Source organism: Penaeus monodon, chromosome 5, assembly GCF_015228065.2.
Source record: "Penaeus monodon isolate SGIC_2016 chromosome 5, NSTDA_Pmon_1, whole genome shotgun sequence".
In the NCBI taxonomy this organism is placed as follows: Eukaryota; Metazoa; Arthropoda; class Malacostraca; order Decapoda; family Penaeidae; genus Penaeus; species Penaeus monodon.
Window position 1 is genome coordinate 17,135,152 of NC_051390.1, and position 5,320 is coordinate 17,140,471.

The window sequence follows — 5,320 nt, forward strand, 5'->3', positions numbered from 1 at the left end:
CATTTTTATCCTATACTTTTTTCGTTCCGTTGATGAGAGGGGTCATTTAAACCCCAAGGAATGAAAATAGTCATGAACACGACGTTTGCTTTGGAACAAGCAACCTCCTCGTATCCTCGCCTTCATACTCGAAAAATATTTAAATTGAATTCAGTCTTCACATTATATTCAAGTTGCCGCCTTTTGAAGAGGATATTAATTTTAACACTGAATAAAATCTGAATTTAATTACGACAGCGTTTTTACTTTTCCTCTTTCCCTGAGATTCAGCGCATGTAGTTACTAAAACCTATTGCTACACAATAAAATTAATATGAATCCCATAGGACATTGTACCTCACATTTCCTCTCCTCATCCAGCGCCCCGGGGGAGACCAGCACCACGATGCCCCCCGGTGCAACAACCCTCTTATAACTCGTCTTTTAAAGTCTCCGAACAGTTTCATTACCCCAGGTTCGTTTCCTCTCATTATCGTTCTTTCTCTAACCCCCTACGCTGCCCCGCCGTCAACTTAGCTCTGCCAACATCACCTTTCAGAATTACCCCACCCCCCACGCTGACACATTTTCCCACACACAACATAACACGCCTCCCGAGGGCCCCTCATACCCTCCACCTCGCTACAGGCAACATGCCCAAACCCCCTGAACCCTACTTCCCCCACGACTCCTCTTCCTCGTCCTCAACATAACCCCCATAACCACCAAACCAAAAACAACAACAACGACTCACGTAAACCTCCGACCGACGGCAACACAGCAGATCTTTGACTCGGATGCTTTAATTCCCAACCCCCTACCCTCAACCCCAACCCCACCTCCTACGATACCTCCACCTCCCCCTCCATCTCCTCTACATCTCATCCTTCACCTTTCCCTTCATCTCCCCTTCACCTCCCCCTCCACCTCTCCTTCATCTTCCCCTCCTTCTCTCCTTCACCTCATCCTCTGTCTCCCCTTCATTTCCCACTCCATCTCCCCTTCATCTCTGCCTCACTTCATCCTCCATCTCCCCCTTCGCCTCCTCCTCCTAATCCACCTCCCCTTTCGCCTCCTCCTCCTCCTCCTCCTCCTCCTCCCCCTCCCCCTTCGCCTCCTCCTCCTCCTCCCCCTCCCCCTCCCCCTCCCCCTTCGCCTCCTCCTCCCCCTCCCCCTCCTCCTCCCCCTCCCCCTCCCCCCTTTGCCTCCTCCTCCCCCCCCCTTCGCCTCCCCCCTCCTCCCCCTCCCCTTCGCCTCCTCCTCCCCCTCCCCTTCGCCTCCTCCTCCTCCTCCCCCTTTCGCCTCCTCCTCCTCCACCTCCCCCTTTGCCTCCTCCTCCTCCCTCCCCTTTCGCCTCCTCCTCCCCTTTCGCCTCCTCCTCCTCCCCTCCCCATTCGCCTCCTCCTCCTCCACCTCCCCCTTCGCCTCCTCCTCCTCCTCCTCCACCTCCCCTTTCGCCTCCTCCTCCTCCCCCTCCCCATTCGCCTCCTCCTCCTCCCCCTCCCCTGGGTGGGCCTGAGGTTCGGGTCGTCGGAGCGTGTGATCCATCAGCCGTGACGTCACCGCCAGAGGATCTTTGGGGGTCATCTCGCGCCCGCTGTTTCTCCTTTTCCATCATGTGCCGGGCTTTTTCATCTGCTTTAACTGTCCTTCGTTTTTTTTTCTCCCTGTTTTCATTCTATTTTCCCCTATTTCTGCTTTCCCTTCTTACTTTCTTCCCTTTCCCCCGTTAACGATTTAACCTTAACAAGTATTTCTCTTCATTATTTCTTTTCGTATCTTTTCGTTTCATCGTTTTCCCCTCTCACAAACTTTTCATATCTCGTTATTTATCGCTTTGTTGTCCTTTCCCCTTGCACATCCTCTTCTGCAAGTACGAAAACAAAATCAATAATCACCAAGGAGTAATAGCATAAATAATCAACACGAGCTTCTTTGCAATCCACCTCTCTCTCACTCACTCACTCACTCACTCACACACGCACACGCACACACACACACACTCGCGTGTGTGTTTATGCGTATGTGTGCATGTTCGTCTGTTTGCCTCAGTCTCACTCTGCTTCTTTCTGTTTCTCCTCTATCTCTCTCGCTCTCTCTTCACCCTCACTCCCGTTCTCATTCTCTCCCTCACTCTCGACTTTCTCGAATAATCTGAAGCGTGATCTATTGCGGCGTCAACCCAACACATTATCGGGCGATTGGCTGCAATTCGGGACCCAACATTCCTGTCCATAACACCGGACCAACCCTCCCAAATTTTCATCTAAAAAATGGGGGAAAGGAATCGAATTCCTTGGTCCAAATGCAATCAAACCCATCAAAACATCTATGCACACGTTGATACCAGCTTATATCATCGTTCCATTTATCCCTCGCAAAATGAATAAATAAATAAATAAATAAATAAATAAATAAATAAATAAGGGAAAAAAAAACATATATATTTACTCTGTTTTATAAAAAGTCGATCACAACATCTATACATATGTAAATACCCAAGCTGTGTTCGGCATAATTCCTTTCCCGTCATCTGTCTGTCGATATCAGTGGTTCTCAAACTGAAGCAAAATTCTAGGTTTCTAAAAGTTTCTAAAACGTAACACTTGTTCATGGATAAACAAATAACCGATTTAATGACAATATTTAATGTTATTATCAAAGATTTAATAACCAACTAGATAAACAATAATAAACTATTTTCAGTAGCAAAGCTCGAATTACTTGCTTTAAGAGAGCATAAAACACCGTAAGAATGATCATCGTTATCATAATAAAGAGCGGACTCTTTCAGGGCCAAACCGGAGAAGGAATATCCTCTTCCCTTTCGCCCCAACTTACCGTGGAGAAGCTGCTTTCTCGGCTTTAGTTTGTATTAAATCCTAAGCCAAGGCAGATGCTGATATACGATGCGCACTGCCCTCTGCAGAGCCCCGCACTGATATTTTATTAGAGGATAAAAAATACTCTATTTCTCATTAACGATGCTGCAGTTATGTATATTTACCGAAGAAATAATGCTTTAATCTGTTATAAAAGGAACGATGTTTTTTTCTTAAAGGAATAATGTTTAAATTCTTTATTCTATGAGTAAAATTAATTCATTCTATACAAAGTCTATTAAAAAACAAGCATTCCAACATTTCTCTTTTCCTTCTGCGTCACAGAACGTGCTTGTACCTCGTTTGCGATGGAACTGTGGTATCCTTCCCCCTCTCTGCTCCCCTCCCTATTCCTCAGCCTTCTCCCCTCACCATCCTGTACCCTCTCTGCAGGCTCCTCCCCTTCTATTCTTCCTCCTTCTCCTTCCTCTTCTTCTTCTCTTCTTCCCTCACTTCCGCTCACCCTCCACCCAAACTTCTACCTTGAAATTCATCATTATAATAAAAAAGTGAAAAAAAAAATAATGATAACAATAATGATAACAATAATAATAACAATAATAATAAAAATAATAATAAAAATAATAATAATAATAATAATAATAATAATAATAATAATAATAATAATAATAATAATAATAATAATAATAATAATAATTAATGATGATGATGATGATGATGATGATAATAAATAACGATGAAATCAAAAGCAAACCTAAACATAGGAAGGATTTTATTCAAACCAACCAACCGAACACAGAAACATACGTACGCACACACCCACTCTCGCACCCACACACGCAAACACGCGGAGGCGAGAGGGAGCGGATGCAGTCTGAGCCGCCACATCAACATTATCAAGAGAAAATTACCTTTCCCGTAATGTGTAATTTCCTCTCCACTTGACTGGTTTCCTCTTGAACGGCACTTGATTTTTGTCGAAGGATAATGGACGAGGAAAAGGGGGGTCAAGGAGAGGGGCAGGGGGAGGGGCAGGGGAGAGAAAGGTGAGGGAAAGGAGCAGGGGAAGAGGTGGGAGGGAGGAGGGAGAGGAGGGGCAAGAGGAGAGGTAAGAGGGGGAGGGGTGAGAGGGAAAGAGGGAGAGAAAGGAGGAAGATGAAGCCGGGTGTAAGAAGGGAAGAGGGAAGGGGGGGGGCATGAGTATGGGGAAAGGGGAATAAGAGGAAGACGAAGAGGAAGGGGAGCAGGAGAAGACGAAGGAAGAGGCAGAAAAAAGGGAATGTGACAGGGAGAGGGCAGACAGAGGAGAGGCAGGAAGGCTCAAGACACACGCCAGGACACCCCCGACCCCCAACCCTTTCCCCCGAGCGCCCTCCCACCCCCTTCCCGCCCTCCCACCCCCTTCCCGCCCCGCCCAACACCGCCCTGACCAACGCTTTATATTTTTATCGTCCCGGCGTCCATGCACATCCATTACGTGTCCATCACCGCGCCGGGCCAGCGCCAGGGGCCTTTTGTCTCGCTTCTTGACGTTCATCTATTATTCCTTTCACGCCGACGAAAGTTTCCTCTCGATTTCTGAAACTGGACCCTATAACCGTCGCCGGGGAAGGAGAAAGGAAGGGTGGAACGGAGAGGGAGATCTGCCATTCACACACACACGCACACACACACACACACACACACACACACACACACACACACACACACACACACACACACACACACACACACACACACACACACACACACACACACACACACACACACACAAGAGAAAAGACCGACGGACAGACAGACAGACAGACACACACACACACACACACACACACACACAGACAGACAGATAGACTGACTGGCTAACGGACTAATAAATAACAACCATAAATAGATAAAGAGACTGACAAACATAGCCAGACAGATAAACGTGCTACAAAATCCGGCAACTAAATCCAAAGAAACACACGAGTTTTTTTTTCTCCTAGTTTGAAGCGAGGGGAGCGAAGGGCAGGGAGGGGAAGGAGGGAAATGAGGGAGGAAGGCGAACAGGCAGGGGCGAGGAGGGAGGCCTGGCAGGTCCCAATCCATCACAGTTAGACAAACACACGCAGGACCCTTAGCGACACATACCAACACTCAGGGGTCTGCACAACCTGTATCCCAAGAAAAAGATTTCGTCTTTTAGAAATATAAGGTGAAGTGAGTATAGGAAATAATTCAATAACCGATAATGATAAGAAGTAGAAGTAGAAGTAGCAGCAGTAGTAGTAGAAGTAGAAGTAGATATAGAAGTAGGAGTAGAAGCAGCAAAACTATTATTATCATTATTCTTACCATGAGAACTTGCAGCAACAGTATCATTATAGCTACTATTGCTGTAACAAAAACAACAACAGTAGAAGCAACAAAAAAAAAACAAAAGTAACGACAACAACACCAACAATGATAACAAAATCAACGATAAAACAAAAACAAAAACCAGCGAATCCAGTAAACCT